Here is a 25,744-nt window from a genome sequence, read left to right as displayed (position 1 = left end):
GGCCTCATTTCCGTGAGGAGTAAGGAGCTGGCATTTGCTGTATTGCTGAAGTGGTAGTAGAAACAGATTGAAAGGGGTAAAATGTTCTTCCCCAGTTTGAGTTTAATCAAAGTAATTTAGTTATATTTCATTTGTTGGAGCTCTGTTATGCAGAGGTGGGAGGTAGAGCTTTTGGTATGCTCGATTTCAGTTAAGAAAATAGAAATAACGAAAAATTATAAATTATTATAGGCCATTTGTATGCTTAAGTTCTTGGAACATTACTTCTGTGAGCAAATGAGTTCGGAATTCTGATTTGCAAACATTTGAAATGTGATACATTATGTCCAAATAAATGTTGATAAATATCTATTATTCCTTGTGACTTGTGTCATCTTTCTCTTAGTGTGCCTTTCATTATTGAATCTAATACTTATTGTTGCTTTACTCTTTTTTTCTGTTCTTAGCTGCTGCTAGAGAATATCCTACTGTCCTTTGCTCCTTCAGAACAATTTGTAAATCCTTTCCTTCACACCAGCTTAGGTAGACCTTGGTCATCTCTTTGTTACTTCAGAATCACTATGATCTCTTTTGTCTGTACATATCTTTTGTCACCTTGAGGCAGTTCTTTATCTTATCACTAAAAGGTGGCTTTCACCTTTTATTTTGACTTTAATACTTGAACAGTCCTTGGCATTTTGAATGAATCTCAATATTCTTTACTACAGCTATTATCAACAGTTGCCAAAAAAGTCCCTGCTGTAGTAAGTGCTTTTACAGATGGCATTGTCATGTCCTTCAGATGTGTCAAAGCAGAAAATATGCTGAAAATTTTCTTCTAAAAATTGAGATGTAAGTTACATACCATAAAATTCATCCTTTTTAAGTGTTTGATTTGTTGGTTTTTAGTATATTTACAAGGCTGTATAGCCATCAACACTAATTCCAGAACATTTTCATCATCCCAGAAAGAAAACCTATACCCCTTAGTGTTCACTCCACATTCCTGCCTCCTCACAGTCATTGACAACCACTAGTTTCTGACTGTGGATCTGCCTGTTCTGTAATTTCATATACATGGAATCTTGTAATGTGTGACCTTTTGTGTCCATTGTCTTTTACATAGTTCAGTGTTTTTAAGGGTCATACTTGTAGTACATGTATTAGTATGTCATACCTTTTTTTGGCTGAATAATATTGCATTGTGTGGCTATATCACATTTTGTTCATCCATTTATTAGTTGAACATTTGGATTAGTTCCACTTTTTGGCTGTTATAAATAATGCTATTAAGAGCATTCATATTTGGGTTGTTATGTGGACATATATTTTCAGTTCTCTTGGGTATTTACCTGGGATTAGAATTTCTGGGTCATATTTAAAGTAGCTGAGAACCAGTTTTGAATGACTTTGCTTTGGTTCTGGTTTAGGAACAAGATCTTTGTTCTTTGTCTACATGACTTTATTAGCCTGCAGTGTTCTAGGACAATGTTCATACCATGATCTGTTGCAGTGATTTTGAAATACATATTTATAGGGCTGTTACTATATCAAATTAGACCACTCTGACTTTTTCTCAGGTAACTCTTAGTGCTGAAATTTTTTTCCTTCAATTAAAATAGGTTCTAATGCGTAACCTCAGAAATCCTAACTACTACATCTTAACATACAATTCCAATATTCCCTCTTCACTCATTACCCTGCAAAACATAGTTTGTCTTTCGTTGATATATTATGTAACTACCTCAGTGTATATGTGGTTAATGTTTATATGTCCTTTGGGTCTTACTGGTGAATGTTGATGGGCTAGAGATTATAGATTTCCTCTAGGGCAGTGATTGGGTTCCCCATTACTGGTACATTGCCAAGTGGTGACAGCTCTTTCATACTTTGTGTGTGTGTGTGTGTGTGTGTGTGTGAACCTGAAATTCACATTTGAAAATTTTTCTTCTAATTTTACTGAAACTAAGAACTTGAGGCATATTGTAGCAGAGTAAAAATGCAGTGCTTTATGAAAATACCAAGGGAAACAAAATTTGGACTGTCTACATCGATACCCTGAACAGAACTGGAAAAAACCAAAGGCAAAGGCAACCTGTGTTAGTAAGCTGACTCCAAATGGATGGTTCAAGTATTTAACAATTGAGCTATGAGAAAGAATAAAATATTTTCTTTTTTTTTTTGGAATGTACCTTGTGAATGAATCTGTTAGTAAATCAAACCTGTATTTCTAAAATTATGGAAAATATAATGGCATTTAGTTTTATTTGATCTTCTTGGCTTATATAGTATGATTGTTTCACATTTTAAGGTTTTTGTTAGGTGAATAATTATTTAGGTTAACTACTAGTTAGCATAACTGGGTTACTCATTCTCTCTAGATAAGCTCTTTAAAATTTATAACTTTATTATTGCCTATGAATTCTAGCAAATAATCATCCTTTGGAGAAAAATTCTTTTTTTTTTTTGGGGGGGGGGAAGGTGCTGGGGATCGAACCCAGGGCCTTGTGCTTACAAGGCAAGCACTCTACTGAACTGAGCTATCTCCCCAGCCCCTGGAGAAAAATTCTTTATATCATGATATAGGGCCTACAATGGGTGTTTCTACATACCTGAATTTACAGGTTGTCTAGAGAACTAAAGGTTTTAATAAAAAGAAAACTTGTCAAGCAGTATTATTATGGTTTATATTAAATAAGTCATTTTGGAGGAGATAGAGGGTATATATTGAAATACTGTTTTTAAAATTATAAGGCTTCTGGTTTTAAGGAAAACCAACAAATTTAAGCTCATACAGAAAAGACAAATTTGTTTGGAGTTTTTTTTTTTTTTCACTATGAAGAAAATCCATTTAAGTAAGTGAGCTCCGGTAGTGCTTTATCATGTGACTAAGTTTGCAAAAATTAAGTTGTAACATAATTTTCAAGAAAATGTGAAGCACAAAGCAAAACATATTTGTAATTTGTTTTCTGATACATTGATGGTTCTTTTAAATGTAAAATTACATAATTTAAATATTTGGCATTTCAGTCTAGTATCTCTTTAGCTACAGTTCTTTTTATAAATTTGTATTCTATTAATTTATTTGATAGCTGTTTACTGGCGTGCTAGGTTCTATACCAGTTAGAGGAGATTCAGTATTGAACAGCCCATGATCTAACTCTTTAGGGAACTTAAAGAGTTTTGAGGGGCACAAGCAAGTAAACAGGCAATTATAGTATAGTAGGATAAGGGATGCAATAGGGAAAATTATAGTTTGCCATGGGGGTGCCTGATTTGCTCTGGGGGCTCAAGGATGATATTTTAGTTGTGACTTGAAAGATAATTAGAAGTTACACAAGTGAATGGGCCATAACTAAGAGGGAATGGGGGTTGTGGTTATGGTGCAGACTATAGAGGTGACATCAACCAAGGCTCCAGAATTTCTTTATATGGGTGGGAGTTGTAGTCTCCTTGAAAAGGGGTGGAGTAATGTGTAGTAAGCAAGTTGTAACTGAAATTGTTTCTTTGAGGTAATTTTGGGTTAGTGTCCCAGCTACCTTTGTAGCCACCACTGAATAGCATGTACAGCGATATGAAGGAAAGATAGTATGGCGAAGAAACTGAGAAAATTCCAGTGCTAGAGCTTATAAGTGGAGGGTGGGCTGAAGAGTTAAAAAGAAAGAAAAGAAAAAAATTAGAGAAGTGTGTTATTGTAAATTGTGTTATGGATTGTGTACTTTTTTCTGAAGGCTGAGGAGACCATTTGTAGGATTTTTAAGCAAGTAGTAATAAGTTCAAATTTCTTATTTAAAAAGCTTGTTCAACAACCCAATCAAAATGGCCATAGGAAACTGCATAGGAGAATATAATAGTACTTCAGGTAAAAGATGATGGTGGCTTGAATTAGAGAAACAGAGGGAATGAGGAGAAGGAATTGATAGGACTTATTTTATTGGTTGTGAGAGATGAAAGAGTAAGAATAATTAAGGATAATGCCTAAGTTTGGCTTGGGCAGCTGGATATTGCCATATCCATGGATACTCAAAACAGGAAGAGGAATAAGTTTGAGAGGGAAGATGGTGAATGGAGGTCATTGTTTTTGTTATGTGTGCCTCTGTGTAAGTGGTGCTGGGCATCACATTTTAGGTACCTGTTAATCAAAATGTCTATTAGGCAAACACATGAATTTAGTGCTTTTTTAATTTAAATTTTTATTTTTACAGACTGCATTTTGATTAATTGTACACAAATGGGATACAACTTTTCATTTCTATGGTTGTACATAATGTAGATTCACACCATTCGTGTAATCACACATACACATAGGGTAATGCTGTCTGTCTCATTCTACTATCTTTCCTTCCTCCACCCCCTCCTGCCTCATTTTCATCTACACTGTTCAAAGTTCTTTCATGCCCCCCACCCGCCTCTCGTTATGTATTGTCATCCACTTATCAGAGAAAATATTTGGCCTTAGGTTTTTTGGACTTGGCCTATTTCACCTAGCATGATATTCTAAAACTCCATCCATTTACTGGCAAATGTCATAATTTTATTCTTCTTTATGACTGAGTAATATTCCATTGTGCACATATACCAGTTTCTTTATCCATTCATCAATTGAAGGGCATCTCCGTTGGTTCCACAGTCTAGCAATTGTGAATTGAGCAGCTGTGAACATTGATGTGGCTGTGTCACTGTAGTATGCTGATTTTAAGTCCTTTGGGTATAAACCAAGGAGTGGGATAGCTGGGTCAAATGGTGGGTCCATTCCAAGTTTTTTGAGGAATCTCCATTACTGCTTTAAATTTAGTGCTTTTATTAGAGGGGTCTGGATAGAGATAGACTTTGGAGTTTCTCAGTGGTTGAAGTAGAAGCTTTGAATGGTGATGAAGATGTGTAGGGAGTGTTTGTAGAGTGAGACAAGGGCCCAGGATGGAGTGTAGGGAAAGAAATATCTACTCAGGAGGCCAAGAAGTTAGTCTAGAGAAAATAGGAAGAAACCTACGGTTGCCCCATTGCATAACAGGAATTGCATAGTGTACAATTTATTGGCTGTAGGTGGAACCCTATAGAAATACCAGGACCTTGCAGTTAGAATTATAATAGCCAGTGAGACAGTGTTTCTAGGAGGAATGACAGACAGTGCCATGTGCCACTCAGAAAGCAAGGAAGATAATAAAGTATTTAAGTAAAATATTTTTAGAAAGATAATTCATCTAAAGATTTTTGGACACCAAAGCTTAAATTATAACTTGCTTTGTAGGTTTTATCCAAAATATTTTGGTACTTTCATGGTTAGGCTTATAATTCAGAGCCAAGCAATGAAAAACTTCACTTTCATCTTTGACTCTACATTGACTGTGTTGTTGAAACTAAACCTGTGGATACCATTTATTTATGTGGTTTTTTTATTGTTTGTTATTTAAGATCTAATTTTAAAAAATAGATTTATTTTTTCTGATAATAAAAATGATAACATGTCCATTGTAAAAAATTCAAATAGTTCAGAAATGTGTATAGAAATGAAAACCCTTAACTCTGAGGAAGTATTTTCCTTATTACCTGTTCAAATAACTCTGAATATATGTGTAGGTTAATGAAAAATCTATAACCTTATTTTTTTATCAAAATTATTATGCATTTTTCCATATCAGTAAGTACAGTTCTTGATTGTTTTTATTACAAAGTAGCACATGATATGTACACATATAAATATGTATTTAGTTAACCAGTTCTCCAGTGATAGGCATTTAAGTCTCCAAATTTTAGCCATTACAGTTAACAGGGTATGATAATAAATATGCCTGAAGTTCTCTACTATTAAGTCCTTGAAGTGAAATATCAGGGCAAAGTTACATACTTTGAGCAATTATATTTTTAGTATAAAATTATATTGTACTATATAATTAATGTATTTTTATGATGAATTCAGGAAAATTGAAGTCTCTCTACCTCAGATTTAGTTCTGTTCTTTAGGGCTAATCTTTGCCAGCATTTCCTTGTGTGTATGCATATCAAAGAATGTATTTGCAATAGTATGCTTTAAATTTTTTTTAAAAAATATATTTTTAGTTATAGATGGACACAATACCTTTATTTTATTTATTTATTTATTCTTTGTGGTGCTGAAGATTGAACCTGGTGCCTCACACGTGCTAGGCAAGCACTCTATCACTGAACCACAACCCCAGCCCTAAACTTTAAAATTTAATGCTTCATTCTTTTTGAGCAGATAATGCACACATATGGAAAAATATCTGAATATTATACTGTTCCTTGCTATTTTCAGTTCATATGCTTTAGAGGCCTGTATCACCACATGTAATTTAATTTTGCCAACTTGTTATTCTGTTTAATGGATTCACTATAATATACTGGGCCAATCAAAGTACGTTTAGTTTGTTTTCATTTTCTTACACTATTAAAACAGTACTGCAATAAATATCTTTTCCATCTGTCTTTGTACATAACATGCTCTGAGGTGGAGGTGGAACTTCCCAGGCCTCCAGCGTTCCCCATGGGGACATTTGCTGTGGATGATACCACTGGCAAGGAATGAAGTTTCCATCAAGCAAGAAAACCTCCTGTGACTATATCCACAAGGAGTTTTATCCCTCTTGGCTTCTCTCCACGGTCCAAGAGACTGATCGTGATCACCATGCCCAAGTATAAGCTGCTTATTACAACCTCAGCACTGTACTGCAAGACCGATGAAGTGAGGGTCACCTTTCCCAGGAGAACTTAACAGACTTGGGCTTCAGGTTCTTTGAGGTCTAGTCTTTGTCCTCTAAAATGATTGCACCAATCATTCATCAAAATCATTCATCAAAACTCCCAAACCAAAACTTCTCTGGAAAGAAGAAATGGGAATGGATATATAAATGACATGTTTTGAGTCATGAGGCTAAATACATTGCAAAGTTAGAATTGTTTAGGTGATTCTTTTGCAAATGTTGTATTGGGTATTCCCCCTCCCCTACATTGTTCTGTGTATTTTAGATTACCAATTGGGATAAAAATGTTTTAGGAGCCATGTAGGTATTTAAAATTAGTCATTTCAGTGTTTTTACATATTAGTCTGTGTTTATTTTCATCAAATTTCTCTAGTCCACCTTAATATTGTTACAAGTACAAATGATTTGTACTCTTTTAATCCACTTTTATTTAAGCATACCCTTAGTGCACTTCCTCTTGCTCTGGTCATCTTTCTGTTCATTTCCTGTTTCTTAGCTTTGGTCAGTCTCATTTTCTGCCCAGTGCTGACCTATTCCTGATTTTTTCCTTTCTTTCCCTTTTTAGCTTTTCTTTTCTTTTTCATACTGATTTTGACTTTGGCTTTGTTCCTTGACTCCTTTCTCAGTTGAACTCACTTCTGGACTTAGGCTGTGCAGAACAGGAAGCTGGAGAGCCTTCTGCTACTGGTGGAATTATTTGACTTAGCATGTTCAACAGAGGTAATCTTTTATAGTAGGTACAGGCAGGTCAGAAGGCTCTGATATATTTTTTTAATTTCAAAGAAACTTTTAAAAAAGTTTAGTGCTGCCAAACAATCCTTTCATCATAGACATAATTCCTACTCAGCAGAAGTTGGAAAGAACCTCCTTATAGTTAAAAGTTGAAGGAAGTACACAGATGTTTTATCTGAAAATCTGTTTTAGTACAAATAAGCTCAGCTCTTTTGAGAATTTAAGTCAGATATCCTGGAGCTGAACGTCACTATTGTCCTGTGTTAGCCAAGACTAATTGACCTCTGCAGATCCCCTTTAAGCTTGTGACATGAGGTAGACTTAGAAGTGTGAAAGTGAAAAACAACAAAATATGTTGAAGAGCACGTTCTTTAAAATTTTTTTTAGTTGTAGAATACCTTTATTTTATTTATTTATTTTTATGTGGTGCGGAGGATTGAACCCAGCACCTCACTCTAACACTGAGCTACAGCCTCAGCCCACGTATTTCTTATATTTTTATATTTCATCAATTTTTTAAATTTACTTCTTATGTTTCTTATATTTCATCTATTTTTTTCATCTGTTTCTCTTTTCTTCTTGTCTTTTTTTAAAAAACTTTTTTGGTTGTCAATGAATCTTTTATTTTATTTATTTACATGTGGTGCTGAGTATTGAACCCAGGGCCTCACATGTGCAGGCAGGGACCAGTCAGTTCTAAAAGGTGATTCAGCCTGATGGTCTCAAGTATTTGAAGTTTTTAATGTAATCAAAAATACCGAGTGTACAACTTTTTAGAAATCTTTTCTTTTTTTTAAACTGGGGTTTTTTTAAACGGGCACTTTATCACTGAGCTACATCCCCAGCTCTTTTTTTTTTTTTTTTAGGCAGGGATTCACTGAGTTGCTAAGGCTGGTCTGGAACTTTTGACCCTCCTGCTTCAGCCTCACTATTGACTGGAGTTACAAATGTGTGCCACAGCACCTGGCTCCTGAAATCATTTTTTTTTTTCCATGCAGTATCTTTGCTCTGTTTCTGTAACAGGACTCACTGAATTTAAGTATGCTTGCTGGTTTTCAAATTAGAATATAGTACAATTATATTTTTCTGTAGTGAAATTCTGTACTATAATTATTGTTGAGACATTTTAGAATATAAGATAACATTCACTAATAGTTGTTTAAAAAGTAGTTTTGGTTTAGTTGCAGTATACAAAGTAGGGAAATTAAATCACAGAATCTTCATGGAGAAAATATTAATATTTCCCAAGATGTTATAATTTTAGAGTTCTTAAAAGTTTCTATTATAATATCATTGAGATATTCTAATATTCATAGACCATATAATTTACCTGAAGTTTACATTTAGTACGTTTTAGTATATTCACAGGGTTTTGTATTTATTATTATAGACTCATTTCAGAATATTTTTGTTCTAAAAGAAATCTCAAATCCATTAGCAGTCACTCCCTGTATCCTCCAGTTCCAGGTCTAGACAACCCCTAGGCTACTTTCTGTTTCTGGATTTGAGTATTTCAGACATTCCATGTAAATGAAATCAAACAATATGTGGTCTTTTGTAGCTAGCTTCTTTTACTTGACATAATGTTTTTAAGACTCACCTGTGTTGTAGTATGTATCGTATTTTGTTTATTCATTCATTTAAAAAATATTTTTAGTTGTAGATGAACATGATATCTTCATTTTTTAATTTTTTAAATTTTTTAATTTTTTTTAATGTACTGGGGATTGAACCCAGTGCCTCACCTCAAGTGTGCTAGGCAAGTGCTCTACCACTGAGCCACAACCCCAGCCCCTATTCATTCATTATTAATTGGTGAATATTTGGGTTGTTTCTACTTTTTGTTTTTTTGTGAATGATGCTGCTGTGAACACTGGTGTACAAGAATCTGAGTCCCTGCTTGCAGTTCATGGTTATTCAATATATTTAGGAGTGAAATTGCTGAAACCATATAATAACTCTGTGTTTAATGTTTTGAGGAATTACCAAACTTTTTTCCATAGCTGCCACATCATTTTATATACCCATTAGCAGCGAATGAGGGTTGTGATTTCTCCACATCCTTGTAGGCATTTATTTTTCCTTCCTTCCTTCCTTCCTTCCTTCCTTCCTTCCTTCCTTCCTTTTCCCATTCCCTTTCCCTTTCCCTTTTTCTTTTTCTTTCCCTTTCCCTTCCCTTTTTTTGATAATAGCATCTTTATGGATGCCCATTATCCATTAATACTCATAATCAAAACCACAGTAAGATGCCATTAATACCCACAGGGTATCTTATTGTGGTTTTGATTTGCATTTTTCTTTAATAATTAATAATGTTGAGTATCTTTTTATGTGCTTATTGACCTTGTTATATCTTCTTTGGAAAGTGTATTTAAATCCTTTGTTTATTTTTAAATTAGTTTTTTAAATTATTGAGTGGTAGGAGTTCTTTTATATTCTGGATATTTGACCCTTATCAGATATATAATTTACAAGTATTTTGATTACTTTTTTAACTTTTTTGTTGTTGTGGTTCATGTAGCACAAAATTTTTTTAATTGTGTTGTAGTCCACTGTATCTATCTCTCACTTTTCTAATAGATTATAACCTAGGATATTGCAGAAATATATGTTTATATATGGCTCCAGGTAACCCAAGTTTTTTGGGCAACTATTTCACCTTTTATTTTAATCATTGTGGATAAAAGTTGTCTTAAAATGTATTGCATAATAAAAACAATCCCACATACTGGGAACATAACATTTTCTCTGCAGTTCAAAATCATTGTAAAATGTTAGGTATCATGTAGTGTTATTTCCAGGTCCTTTTTATAGTTTGGGTTGTTTAACCTCTATATTCAATAGGTATGCCATCAATGTTCATCTATGTGTTTTCTTTTACTCTTCTTTTTGTTGTTAGCTTTCACCATAAAACAAAAATTAGCCAAAAACCAACCTTAAAAGAAACCCTTAATGCATAATGGTTTTAAGTTAAAGAAATAATAAGTATCATTTGTAGAACATGCAAATGCATTCTAAGAAGAAAATAAAATTCACTTTAATGTCACTACCCAGACTTTTTCTCCTAAATGTTTTTAATCACATTATATTATGCTTATTGTTTTGAAACCTGCTTCATTCCTTCAGCAATAGATTATATGTGTATTCCATGTCATTAACTATCTTCCTAATCTTGCTGTTTTTTTTTTTTTTTAATTAACATTAAGAGCAGGCACTGTTTTATTAACTGACCAGATTACAAAAATACCATGGTAGATACCTTACTTCATCCTTCTAATAAGCCTGTTGATCTGGTCTTCCCTGTTGCCAGCATCTCTACCTTCTACAAAATGGGAAGTCTTTTTCTTCATTCCACCTTTCAGAGAAGATAATTTGAAGGACCACAGGAAGTTATTTGCTTCTTTGAAGCATTTTGCAACAGTGTAGATTTCATGAATCAGATCCTCCAGGCAGGTGATGCCATATTTACCAAGAGATTGAGCAATCAAAGTGTTATCTGTCAAAGCAATTAGCTTCTTATTGATTTTGCCATATCCACGCTTGTAGATTAGTTCATTCACTGACTTCAAGTTTGGGTACCCCCTTGCAGTATATGGTCGCTTGATCCTCAGCATGTTAATTGAAGCTTTGTTGAACTTAACGAAGGGTGCCATTGATCATCTGGTGAAGGCAAAATTGTTTTAACACCTTATGAACTTTTGGGCTCACATCCTTGATACCTCTGATCCTGATGACAAATGCCAATTTGGGTTCTGCAGGTACATAGAAGTTGCCAGCTTTTCTTGTTATCCTAGCCATTGAATCTCTGTTTGTACATCTGCCTATATTCCTTGTGGTAGTGCTTGAATTTTTCCTAGATAAGCTTCCTCCTTGTCTTTTGAAGCATCTTTTGGGCAAACTTCTTTCTCAGGCACTTTATCTTCAGCTCTGTGAAATTCCTTGTTTTTTCTTAAAGGTTTCTGGCACCACAGGAACCTTTTCTTCTCTTCTGCATCCTCCATGGTTCCAGCCCGAAAAACTGTTGCTGTTAAGTTTTAATGTCCATATTTACTGTATTTTAAGATTGTCCTTTTTTTCTCCCCAGTACTGGAGGTTGAACCCATTACCTTGTGCATGCTAGGCAAGTGCTCTATTATTGAGCTACATCCCCTGCCCTTTTTAAAAAATTCAGTTTTATCTCGAGACAGGATTCCCCATGTTGCCTAGATTGGCCTTGAATCCTTGTCTCAGACTCCTGAGTAGCTGGAATTACAGGTCTGTACCACCACACCTGGGTCTTCTTTTTTCTTTATTTTTCAAACATTTGCCATGGTTCCATTTTTTCCAATGTCCTTTAAATTTTGTTGCTATATCTTTGCAGTCATTCATTATTTTATCCCTAGGAAAAATTCTTAGAAGTGAATTTGTGGTATCAGTTTTTAAGGTTTTTGATGCAAAAGGCCAGATATTCTCCTAGAAAGTTTGAATTGGTTTGTAATCTCTTTCATAATGAATAGGAATAATGTTTGCCTCCTCCTTGATCAGGGTTTTTTATTACTGTTTCCTTTAATCTTTGCAAATTTGATAGGAATTAGGGGTTTATTTACATTTGCTTCATTGCTTTTTAATTTATAATCTTGTTTGTTATTTAATTTCTTTAGTGAATTGTCCGATCATATTTTGCCCTGTAACAATCTTAAAAATTAATTTTTGTGAAGTGGTTTGTTTATTGGGATATTAACTCTTTATTCTTGTATATATAGTTTTGCATTTATCTCTTTTTATTTAAGTGTATAATGAAATCTATCATTCTTTAATTGCTTCTTGCTTTTCTCTATTGTATACCTTTTACATTTCCTTCTAACATTTTTATAGGTTTTAAAAATATTTGCAACTTAATTTTTATTTAGTCTTAAATTTATTTGATATGGTAGGGAGTGTTCTTACTATAGCTTTTCAAATCATTTAAATTTTATTGAATAGTTTTCACAATTGGCTTGAAATGTCACTTTTTTATCACTCAGTTCTCATATATCCTTGGTGTTTATTTCTGGACTTTCTCTGCTGGTCATTGCTCTGTCAATGTTCGCGTGTTGTTACCGTGTTTGTCTTACAGATTTATGATGTGTGGTAAGACCAGTGCCTCTATATTAGTATTATTTTTTAAAAAAATTATAGATTTCCTTGCCCATTTATTTCATATAAACTTTAAAATCAACAACTCAAATTCTAAAAAATATTTTGAGATTTGGGTTGAATTCTGTTAAATGTGTAGTCTAATTACTTTCCATACTCATGATTGTTTTTCCATTTGTTCAGATTTTTTAAATATTGATAAAACCTTGTAGTTTTCTTCATGTAGGCCCAGCATATTGTTTATCACAAGGTATTTTATTTATTTTAGTAGTTTTGTGCACAGATTTGCACTTTAATAAATTTCATGCATTTTTTGGGACATACAAAATTTTTTTGTTTTAATCTCAATTGCAGATTTATCTGGGCATCCTGTATTTCACTTCTAAATCTGATAACTCTCTATACTTGTATTTAACTATTTATATGGAACTTTAAAAAATATTCCTACAAATAGAAATAATTTAGTAAATCCTTGTTTAACCCACCATAATCAGTACACAAGCTTTCTGCTGACTGGGTAGTTTAGAATTTTTATTTCTTTTTTTTAAGTTCACTGTTCTGGATTTTCTAGGTAGATATTCATATCATCTGCAGTATTACATTTTATTATTGATTCCCTTCTAGTACTCCAACTGTAGGAAAGCTAGTGTTATTATACTTGCAGTAATTTTTTAATGATTTAAAAAATTACTGGGCTGGGACTGTAACTCAGTGGCAGAGTTCTTGCATACCTTGTTGAGGCACTGGGTTTGATCCTAAACACCACATAAAAATAAATAAATAAAGGCATTCTGTCCATCTATAACTACAAAAAAATTCTTTTAAAAAATCAAGGTCTTAAAAAATTACTTTTTTACTGACAGTATTGGAAATATTTTTGAATTTTAAATGAGAGTGTTTCTGTTAGGTAAAGGCTCTTACTAAGTTTTTTTTTTTTTTTTTTTTTTTTTTTTGGTACTGGGATTGAACCTTAGGGTGCTTCCCCCAGCCCTTTTTTCTATTTTGTTTAGAGACAGAGTCTTGCTGAGTTGCTTACAGCCTCACTACATTGGTGAGGCTGGCTTTGAATTTACAATCCTCCTGCCTCAGCCTCCTGAACCACTGGGATTAAGGCATGTAGCACTGTGCCTGGCTCTTATTAACTTTTATCCAATTAATAATATTAGATTTAGGATTGACATACATGATGTTCCACGTTTTATGAGTTTGAACAATTTGTTTAATCTCTGAGAACATCAGATTTCTAATCTGTAAAATGAATTTATCCCACGGAGTTCTTTTGTATTAATATCACAAGATAATACATATAAAACAAGTTTTCAAGATCTTAGAAAACTATGTGTACTTGTTAAATTAATCTTGCTTATTCAGACATTTGTGATAATTATTTCTCCAGTACCAGTTCTTTGGTTCATATTTTTCAAGCACAATTTATTTATTAGCAGATGATAAACATTCATAAATATTTTTGTGTGCAGTTGGTAACCTATGGTTGTTTCTGCTATAATGAACGTATTTTTAGAAATCTTCCTATGACAAATCTCTTACAGAAATAGCAATTTCATTGAGTAAAAGGGACAGGGGAGTGTTTTTATAGCTGTAATCTAAAATAGTTAATCTGTTGACCAAAATTAACAAAAACAAACCAAATGTTTCTGTCTTTACCCTTTTGTTCATGCACTCTAAAGGTCCCGAGCCTCTTGACCATGAAGTTTTGCTTGCACAACTATTCACAATTGCCAATAGTAAACAAAAGAATAAAAGAATGCTTGAGTAAACAAAACAGTTCTGCTCCAAACACCCACACAGTCAAATAATGCAGCTACATGTGCCTATTCTCTGTATGCACTATTATTTTTCCTACTTAGGCTATGTCGATTCCACTCAGCATTGTAATAATGCTTTCGTGTGTTCATTTTTTCTCTCTAATTAATTGGTGATGTTATATTCTCATTTAGTTATAATAATTTAGACTCTAAGAGACTTGCATATATTTGCTAGTACAGGGTGAGTAGTAAGTACTGTAAATATTTGCTGACTATGAATAGCCAGATGGCACATTTCAAATATTGAGACTTGATATTATTACCCTAGCTTGGTGAGTTATTCATGTCTGGCTCATTAAACTTGCTTATTTGATATTGCTTGAAACAGGAGAAAATGGAATCCTATGAAAGTACAAAATCAGTACTTTATTACATTATATGAAATAACAATTAGAGTAAATTTGGAGAAAGGCAAAGTGATTCAGGGAAAGGTACCATAATTAACTTCCATAAAAGTTTAAGTATATTCATGAATGTGGTAGGTTTTCTTCTCTGTACTGAAATATGACATAAATAAAGGAGGAAAAGTCTATTTTGGCTCACAGTTTCAGAGGTTTAAGTCCATGGTGGGTCTGCCCTGGAACTGAGGTGAAGCAGAACCTCATAGTGGAAGAGTATAGTGGAGGGAAACTGCTCAACTCATGGTAGCTAGGAAGGAGAGAAAGAGAGTTAGGTGTTAGAAACTAGATGTAGTCTCCAGGGACATGCCCCAGGACCTACTTCCTCCAGCTGTTTTGTCTGCCTGTAGTTTCCACCACCTTCTGGTTGTTCATTTAGCTTTCAGTGGATTAATCATTGAGGTCAGAGTCCTTAATGATCTGATCACTTCCCAAAAGCCCTACCTCTGAAACTTGATGCATTGGGAACCAAACCTGAATCTTTGAAGGACATGAATCTTTGGAAGACTTTCTTGATCCATAACCTTAAGTGAATATTTCGATATGTTCATAATTAACTTCTAAATGGAAGTAAGTACTTTTTAAGGTTTTATCTTTAGTTTTCTGAGGTTTAAATCAAGGAACATAGCATATTCTTCTATATAGACACTATTTAAAATATTTGCTGTTAAGTGGAAGAGGAAAAAACTGTTTTGTGACCCAGGCTGTACATATGTGACTAATGACTGGAAGCAAAAGAGAGCAAGCACTTTGGCACATAACATAAGGAGGAACTTTGTAACAAAGTTGTCCAAACATGGAATGGAAAGCAGAGATTTTGCTCTGAAACAAATGGTTTCAACATATCTAAAATGACAAATTTATGTTGTAGAAGAAGATCAAGTATAGGATGAGTGTTTGAACTTGATGACTTGTATGTTCATACCCATTCTGAGATTTTATAATAAAACTAAGAAACAATTATTCATTAGAGAACATTGGCCTGAATGGGCTATAAATCTAGAAAAAGTACAAGGAGTTATGCCAAATCTGGAGATAGTTGTTTTGCCTTTCAAAGTTGATGAACCACAGGCTTGCTTTATATATTTTAAACAATATGTTTAAGTTTTAAAAAAATGGAATGGACACAAAAGATGTGTAGACAGAATATAAGGGAATAGAAACTAGAAAATAATAGTTCCCTGATTTCTCTGACAACCCTACCTTCCTCTGCAGCTAGTAGTGAGGACTAGGGTAGTGTTGAAAATTAGTTACAGGTTTCTGTCTTGAATAATTGAGTCTAGTCAGGTACAGTAGAGATTGCCTTTAATCCCAGCAGTTGGGGAAGTTGAGGCAAGATGATCACAAATTTGAGGCCAGCCTCAGCAATTTAGAGCAGCCATCTCAAAATAAAAGGGACTGGGAATGTAACTCAGATGATATAGTGCCCTACTTTCAATCCCTAGTACTGGATCAGGGAGTAGGGTGGGATGAGCAAAGAGTGACAGCGTCGTTACCTGAGAGGATAAGTCTTGAAAGAATAGGAAGTTACGTGGGGCAGTTTTACTGAATTATCTTATATTGTTATGTTCAATTGAATTATTTAGACCTTAAATTCTGTTTATGCTCTAATGACATCTTTTCAAAGATGCTCTTTTACTTGCGGAGGTTCTTACTGGTCGTATTTGGGACAATTTGAGTATTTAAAAGGGTGTATATTATTCCATTTAAATAATCCATAAATGCATATTAATAGTAAAAGGGCCAAAGGGGAATTCTTTACAGAAGAATGTTATTTGATAAATGTAGAAAGAATGAGAATCAGAGAAACAGTTTGTAATTCCCAGTGTAATAATTGATTCAGACAAGAATCATCAGTAGATGCTAATGCCACTGGTGAAGAGTTTGAGAAATAACCTCATGAATTATTTACTAATTGTAAGGGAGAAAATGTAATTTTATCATGGAGAGATAATGGCAGTCACCAACTTAAAATAACTAATCTCAGTCTCACAATTAGTAGGTTACTCCATCGTTTTTGCCTTTTGATCTGTTACAATAAGAAAAAATAAAATCACTAGTTTAGCTTTTTTTTTTTTTTTTTTTAATTGAACTCTGAATGTTCTACCACTGAACTACATTCCCAGCCCTTTTTATTTTATTTTCAGATAGGTTATCACTAAGTTGCCTAGGTTGACCTTCACCTTGAGATCCTCCTGCCTCAGCCTCCCAAGTCAATGGGATTACAGGAATGTGCCACTGTGCCCTACACTGGTGTAGTACTCTTTATAAAATTGTTTATCTTAAATCTAATCATGAAGGAATAATCAGTAAAATCTGGAATGTGTGCTGTTCCACAAGATTGGCTGTGTTCCATAAGATCACCAGTATAGTCTCTAAGAAAGTCAACATCATGAAAAGCTTATGGTGGTGGCAGTGGTGAGTTTAATTTTAAAAATATACATAAGGCTAAGGAGATATAACAACCAAATTCAATGCTTGGGTCCTGAATTTAATAAAAACCAATATAAAAGACATTTTTATAACAATTAGGGAAATGTGTGTATGAATTACACATTAAATGAATTTATAAGAATGCTATTTTTGAGGGGTATATAAGTGATGTTTGCTTATATAGGAAAATGTCTTCATTCTCAGAAGACGCATGCTGAAATATTAGGATTGAAGTGGCATGATGTCTACAAACTGAAAAAAAATTATATGTATGTACATATAAAAAGATGTGGTAAAATGTTAATTTAGCACGGGTGAAAAGTATATAGGTCCTTATACATCCTTCAGTTTTTCATTAGATTTAAACATTTGAATACCGTATTTTTTGAAAGCCTGGTTTTTAATGACTGCATTGTAATCCTATATGGCTGTATATGATAGTGTATTAAAAATTTTAGTGAGACTACTTAGGGATTATTTTATAAATAAATACGACCTTAAATAAGGTCTCAAATATTCATTTAAACCTATAATGTAACTGAAATAGCATGAGAAGAATCTTGTGTACCTCTGTATTTAACTTGTAAACATTTGACCCATTGCTACTTGGAGTGTCCTAGTCTCATTAAAATCTGAGCCTCGGTCTTCTCTTGGAAAACTAAATTGATAAGGATTTCCATGAGATGGAGGCACTGGCAACAGGGACAGTTCTTAGACTTCAAAACAGTAAGTAGTCTATTTAAAAGTGACTACCTGTAGGAATTCGGTATTACCTGTCTTTAAGCCATTCTGGTGGTATGCAGTACTATCTCAATGTGGTTTTAGTTTTCTTTCCCTGATAACTATGAATACCAGCACCCCTTTGTATGATTAATGACCATTTTCATATCTTCTTTTGTGAAATAACCTGTTCAAGTTTGCCTATTTTTTTTTATAGGGTTGTCTACTTTTTTCTTATTGATATATAAGAATTCCTGTTCTTCATTGAATATATACACATGCTTTTCTATATTGCAGATATTTTCTATCTTTCTGTGGATTGTAATTTTACCTTTATAACAGTGTCTTTTGGTGAACAGAGGTTCTTGGTTTTAATGCAGTCTAATTTATTACTTTTTCTTTGAGCAGCAGTTTTTGTGTCCTGTTTAAAAAATCATTGCCTATATCAAAATTGTTTTCTCACATTTAGAGTTACTGCTCATTTGGAATTGATTTGTGCATATTGTGTTAAGAAGTCAAGATTTATTTCACACATTATCTAAATTACCATATTCCCAAAGTCTTTACAATGCATGACAAAACAAAACAAATCTTAAAACTAGAATGCTAAGTTCTGAGAGATTATTAAAATTTTTTGTTCAGGTATGTAGCATCTATACATAATATTAGATAATATACACACACATGAGCATATGTACACACATATTTGTACATATGTATATAGAGAGAAGGTGGTTGTTATGCTGGTGTCTTGATAGAATTCCAAAATCAGGAGCCATATGAGTGAATTGGAATAGCAACAATGAAGTGAAACTGCTCAAAATTTTAAAAAATAAAGTATGTTCAAAATTTAAAAAGTAAAATTGTGTAATAAAGTTTACAATAACTGTTTGTGGTGGCACATCCCTGAGGCTAAGGCAGGAGTATTGCAAGTTGGAGACCAGTCTGGGCAACTTGGTGAGACTTTGTCTTAAAAAATAAAAAAGGGCAGCAGATTTAGCTCAGTGGTAAAGTGCCTGTGGAATCAGTCTCCAGTATTGCTCCCTCCACACGCCTCCCCCCCAAAAAATTAAAACGACAAAAAAAAACAGCACCTTTGGCCTTAATCTTTGAACAAGAGGCAAGGACTTTCAATTCTTGAATAGTTTTTCTCCATAATTTCAGCATAACATGATATCATTCCTCCTGTTTGTTTTTAACTTTTAGAGTCATCTGTTGGTTTCCAAAAATAGAATATAAAGAATTTGGTTTTGGTGTACACTTTGCCTCATACCCATATGCACACATTCCTCTCTGATCCTCATGAGTTGTCTCGGGTCTTCATAATATCCTGACTATTCACATGACTTGTTCTTTGTTGGAGTTCAGTTTCCAGATCCCTGTAATTTTCCTGCATTTACTCTTATTTTGCTAGAGCTCTTCCTTGCTTGAGTTGATTTCTGAGAGGGAGTAAATGGAAAGTATATTATTTGAGACTGTATGTCCAAGAAATGTGTCTATTTAACTTTGTGTTAGTTTACAACTTTATATTAATTAGATTCACGCATTATGTTCATATAAACAGTTACAGAAAGAAAACAAGCAAGAATGAAAATTGGGGATATTTGAAAAAGTTTTATGGAAGGATAGTTATTCCATGTACTTCACAAAAAAAATTTAGTTTTAAAAACTGTGAGAGAGAGAGAGAGAGAGAGAGAGAGACTTAATGAATACATTTAATTCTTTCATGACTGAGCTGATGAGCAATTAAGGGTAGTTAGGCAGGTTTTGTTCCTGGAGTTATCAGGGACCCAGGTGCCATTCTCTACTGTTGGGCCTTGCTATTCAAAGTTTGAGTCCCAGAAACACAACTTAGAAGCTTGTTAGAAATGCAGACTTTAGGCCCAGTCAGGTCTACTGAACCAGAATCTGCATTTTAACAAGTCTTAAAGTAATGTGCACCTTAAGAACTGCTCTAGGGTTTACTATTATTGATGTGTTCAAAGATGTCTTATCTTACTCCAGCTGGGGAAAAGGAAAAAAAGGAATTGGATAGCATGCAGATTTGTTTTAAAGGCCTGAACTAGAAACTGCTCATGTCATTTTTGCTGGTATCTCACTGACCAAAAGTTAGCCAAGTAGCCATATGCAAGGGAAGCAGGAAAATGTAGTACAGTTGGCCCTCCTTATCAGTGGATTCTTGCGTCTGTGAATTCACCCAAATGCCTAGATTGAAAATATTTGAAAAAAAATTGTTTTCGTATTACATGTACAGACTTTTTCCCTTGTCATTCCCCAAATAGTACAATATTAAAAACTATGTAGATAGTATTTATAGCATTTCAGATATTACAAATAATCCAGAGATGATTTATATATAAGCGGGATGTGCATAGGTTCTGTGGAGATACCCACGCTTTTTTTTTTTTTTTTTTAAGGAACTCAAGCATCTGTGGGTTGTTACGTGTTCAGCTTTACTTTGAGAGGCTCTGTTACTGAAAGAGGAGATGAATGGATGTGATTCTTTGGGGATGGAATTTTAGGCTGGAATTCCTTTTTAAAACCCCAGAATATTGAAAATATTACATTGTCTTCTAACTTTGGTGTCATTGAAAACTCTGATGCCATTCAGATTCCTGGTCTCTGTGTATAACTGAAAGCTTGTAAGATTTAAAGATTTTTAAGTTATTTTCCTGAACTTTCACAATTATATATATATTTGTATATCTTATTTAATATAATGTGCTGAGTTCTGAGATGTAGGGCAGGGAACTTTCAATTAGAAATTATTTGCCTTTCAGTTCTAGGAAAGGTTCCTATTATTTAATTTTGAGTAGAGATTGTGGGGGGTGACTTAGGGCTTCATGCATGCTCGGCAAGTGCCCTACCATGGAGCTGTGTCCCTAGCCCTGTTATTAATTAATAATTTCTGTTTTGGCATTTTCTGTGTTATATTTTTCTAGATTTTTTTTCCAATTCTTTCATTTCTTTTATTTAGTTTTTTATTTGTTTTAATTCATATTTTTTTATCATCTAGATATTTTTGTCGTTGTTACTAGGGATTGAATCCAGGAGTGCTTTTACCACCAAGCTACATCCCCAGTCCTTTTTGCTTTTTATTTTGAGACAAGTTCTTGCTAAAACACCAATGCATTGAATAATCTGCAGATTCTTACCTATATAAAATTCAGATAGAGTATGGACTCCCCCCACCCTTTGTAAGGGATCTTCTAGATTTATATATATGTATATATATTTATATATATATATAATTCTTTTATTAACAGAATTGTAGTAGTGTCTCAGAGAGTGGAAGGTAAAGGAGTTTTTCTAAGGCTTCAAGGGTTTGGTTTAATATACTTCTTTTCACTGCACAGTTCTTTTTGACATGAGGCAGAATCATTACAGTAGGTAGGGGCTTTAAATGAATCTTAGAGTGTAAAGAGAGTAATTTAGTGAAATGACGTATTGCCCTGTGCAGAGAGTGATGAGTCTATTACTCAGACTGACATTTTTGAGACATTTATGAATCAAACATAGTTGTTGGGAACTTCATCTTTCTGGGCAAGAGTTACTGATTGTAGTCCTACTAAGTTGAAGAGTAAAGCCATGTTCATACAGATAGTATGTATTCGCTTTGATTCTCAACCTCCTCTTTTTCCTCCTCCAAGCATTAATTTCGGAGAAAATTATCACTCCAGTTATTTATCACTGTATGAAGTTCATGATTAGATAACAAACAAGGGAAAGGAAAGGGGGGAAATAATCATTCTAACCTTTGTGAGCCTCAGAGTTATCTTTATGGGGTTTTTTTTTTTTTTTTTTTTGGTCCATTTTGTTGGACAACAGCTATGCAGCAGCATTTGGTACTCTGAATACACACCAAGCATTGCATCACAGATGCAAGACAAGAATTATGATTAGAGTCTGCATTCTACTTCTAAGCCAGGAGTCAAAAATATCAAAATTAAGCCAAGAGAATAGACTTTATCCTGAACAAAGAGCCCACAAAACCAAGTAGAGTTATTGGAATAATTACCTGATTCTATGATTGTTTTGCTTGGGTCTGCAATCTTTTTAATAGTAGTAAAGATACCAGAGGGGATTGAAAGGTTGTAAACATATTTATTTCCCCCTTTGTATCTAAAAGTAGCTTTTTTTGTGAACTATTAATGCCTGCCTGGTTTTATAAGCCTCTTGGAGGAAAGTTCTTTTTGTTCTTATTGTTATCATCTAGTCTCCTGCTTTTCTCTAAACTGCAGTATAACAATTCTCTGTACTTTCTGGGCTTGTAAACCTGGAGGTGAGGAAGCTTGGTATGAGAAGAAAGCAATTCAAAATCCCTTTTTGTGCTTAGAAAATTAGATTCTCAAATTGTTTCCAAGAAAGGAAACTGATGAGCCAAAATGGACTTTGAGTGATATTAGGAACTATCCTGGAGGGGGTCATCAGTTTACTCAAATAGAAAATCCCTGATTAATTTGCAAGTAGTAGCCAATAGACTTTTGTTATGGTTTGGATATAAGGTAACTCAGGTGGAGCATGGTCTGAGGAAGTAAACACTGAGGGTATGCCTTTGGGGATTATATCTTGTCCCTGGCTTCTCCTGCCCTCTTGCTCTCTGCTTCCTGCCTGCATGAACTGAGCAGGTTTTCTTTGCTATTCCCTTTAGTTTATGAAGTTCTGCCTTACCTTGGGCTGAGAACAATAAAGTCTGTTGGTAGCCTGAACCTCTGAAAACTGTGAGCTCAAAAGAAGTTGTTCTTGTCAGGTATTTTGGTCACAGTGATGAAAAACTGACACTTTTATGCCACAAATTTAATATTAATCTTCAGGAGCTACCTGATAGTCCGTTGGGGTAGAATAACCACATTGGGGTTGTCAAAGAGTATTGTAACATGGCATTACTTACTAAAGTAATCCCATATCAGGTAATAAAACTTGTAGTGTCGGTATTATTAGGTATTCAAGATATTCTAATACCTATAGTTCAAGATTATTTTAATGTCTTTGCTATTAATAGTCTCAGACATACCCTTATTTTTCTTCCTTTCTTAACATTGGAGAGGATACTGATACTGCTTCCTCAAATGTTGAAGTTTGAATATTAGAGAAGCTTGGGAGGCAAGCTTATAAAGCAGATTTTATTTTAAAAGTAGTAACAGATTTCTCCCAGGAAGGAGAGGGGGACCATGACTGGTGTTCTGGTATCCTAGGAAGTGAGAGTGCCCTGCCCCTTTTATCATTTTAATTTCTTTGTTCTCCCCCTCTCTCTCCTTCCTGCATTCATGACTAGGCCCAGGAGGTACCCGGTGGGATGGCCAAAAGGTGAGAAGCAGATGGGCAAAAAGGGCCAAATGGAGTGATCCAGGCAGGAAGCAGCCCTGGAGGCATTAATTAACTCCCTGTCTGCAACATTTTGGGAAGAGTAGTATAAGCAGATAATCTTGGTAATCTAAGTGCTCTGGAGACATTGACATTCCAGTCTTCCAGGGGTGGTCTCCAACTTCCCAAACTCAGTCAGCTTCCATTTTCTTGATCCCACCAGATCATCTATCTACACTAACTGCCTGTCTTTAATTCTGGCTTCAACATGAACTTCAGTTTCTGAGTTAGTGGAAGGACTTTGCAAAGCTTCTTAAAACAGCTCTAGCAAATGGGTGCTTCTCAGAGGTTGGGATTCCTCAGAATGGGAACCCAAAATTGAGTAAGTTTTTTCTACAGTTTGAGCTGTAGATTTCTAACAAAGAAAAAGGTTTATGTTTAGTCCAAGAATAAGCGTACATTGACTTGCACATATTCAGAACTCACAGCAGGGAATAGTTATATGAAAACCACTAAGTGGTGTTCAAAGACAGTTTGAGGTTTGGACTTCTTTTCCGTGTGCCTTTACTATTTTTACCAAGGATTATGCTGTGAGAGATAACAGACTACCACTCCCTTAGCAAGTTTAGTAAAGGGTTCTTATTAGTGTTGCTAGATATCACTCAATTTGTTATTGCCAGAGTATATAATTTATGCAATTTTTTTTTTTTTTTTTTTTTTTTTCAGATTCCAGTACTACTAATGCCACAATAAAACTGTCCTGGGAACATTTCTCCTAATGCCTCTTTTGTAATTCAAGTGCCAAATGCTGACATTCTTTGGTAGCCTCTTTAGACTTCTTTAAAGAATTGATCTTTTGGGCTGTGTGAAGACTGGGGATCATAGTAAAGGAATCCACTTGATACCGCCTTTTACCAGTAACAAGTTCTGCTTCCTCAGGTGTTGAAGTATATAACATCAGAGAAGCACGCCAAGGCAAGCATGTTAAGCAGGTTTTATTTAAAGGTAATAATACCTTCTCCCTCTCTGGGAGGGAGAAGGGGCCATGGCTAATGTTCTAGAGTCCCAAGAAGAGAGCACATCCTACATCTTTTATAGGTTAAGGTCTCTTTTGTTCTCCAGCTCTCCCCGCCCCCCCCCCCCCCCATCTCTCCTTCCTGCCTATGGGCCTAGTCACTAGTGACTAGCTGGTTTTTGCAGTGAGATGCAAAAAGTGAGAAGCGGATGGGTAGGGGGAGAACCAAAATGACTCAGCCAGGTTAGGGCCCAGGGGGCATTAATTAGCAGCTCCCTGCCTGTAGTCCTTGATAGGGACAGGTAACTTTGGTAATCAGTGGTCTCCAGAGATCCTCGACATTCCATTCTCCCAGGGGCAGTCTCCAACTTCCAGAGGCTTTCATGGCCTCCATTTCCATGATTTGACCCGATCCCCTCTATTTCTACACTAACTGCCTGTCCCCAATTCTGGCTTCATTGTCTGCCATCATGATTAGCCCAGACATCTTTTTTTCACATCATATTATTTCTTTTGCTTTCTTATGGACTCTATCTTTAAAAAATAGTTGTCTCTTTCGGAAGAATTAGTACTGAGTTCAAGAACCTTCATTGTTTTCAAAGCATCCCCATATTATGGATTACCCCAAAAGCAGGTCCATTCTTATTTTACATACATTAACCTTTTTATCTCTGTATCAATAACTGGCTAGCTCTGGTAAATGTATTGATTCCATTCATTTGGGTGTATCTTGGCTCTAGCAAGGGATCACATTGTAGGACTTCCTTGAGATCTGTTCACGAATTCGTACCTTATTTTCTTGTTTCATTTTTAAGATGTGATGTGTCAACAGCCAAGACTGATTCTGAATTTTCTGCTAAGTCTAGGGCATAGTTTATAGTTTATAAACACTATTTCCCTTGCTTTTAGAGAATAGAGGAATAGCAGGAATCATCGGACTTGTTTTGTAAAGGGCTAGATAAGTAAGGGTCTTAGGCTTAGATAGTCTCTGTCGTTTTGTTTGTTTTAGCAGTCCTTTAAAAATAATTTTTTAGAACACATATTCTTAGCTTTTGGGCAGTACAAAATGAGCTACAGGCTGATTTTGGCCCATGTGCTATAAGTATGCTGACTCATGACATATTACAACCAAGAATAGAAATGTGTGAAGGATAATGTAATAAGATTTTATATGAGTTAAGCCTTCTCCTTGAACTCTTTTTATTTTTTTTTATTTTTTATTTTTTTTGTGGGCAAAAAGACTATGCACCATGAATGACCTTGGAATTAAACAAGACAACTCTTAAACCAAGTCAACAAAGTTCTCCATTAGTTTGGCTAATGTGGCTCTCTTAGAAAACATGGGTAGGCTTTTGTCACTCCATCAAGAGAAACTATAGTAAGCTTTTGATCTCTGATTCCCAGGAAGTTAAGTTAGAGGAAGAAGGGCTTGTTCAGATCCCTCATAAATGAATAGGTAAAAACATTTATGATAATTAGGAAGACTCAGAGTAGGAAGTTGCT

The 25,744-nt window shown here is 34.5% G+C and overlaps 1 protein-coding gene and 1 pseudogene across 3 annotated transcripts in view; one reads left to right on the top strand and one right to left on the bottom strand.

Annotated features, from left to right (window-relative positions):
- Positions 1 to 25,744, top strand: part of Cdk8 (cyclin dependent kinase 8) — a 135,089-nt gene that overhangs the window by 6,649 nt on the left and 102,696 nt on the right. The gene's annotated exons all lie outside the window — the stretch shown is intronic.
- On the bottom strand, positions 10,691 to 11,411 carry LOC124984778 (60S ribosomal protein L7-like; annotated as a pseudogene).

The sequence above is a fragment of the Sciurus carolinensis genome, chromosome 5 (assembly GCF_902686445.1).
Source record: "Sciurus carolinensis chromosome 5, mSciCar1.2, whole genome shotgun sequence".
NCBI classification, from domain to species: Eukaryota; Metazoa; Chordata; class Mammalia; order Rodentia; family Sciuridae; genus Sciurus; species Sciurus carolinensis.
The sequence above is the reverse complement of the archived record's forward strand: the minus strand, read 5'-3'. Positions and strand labels throughout refer to the sequence as shown.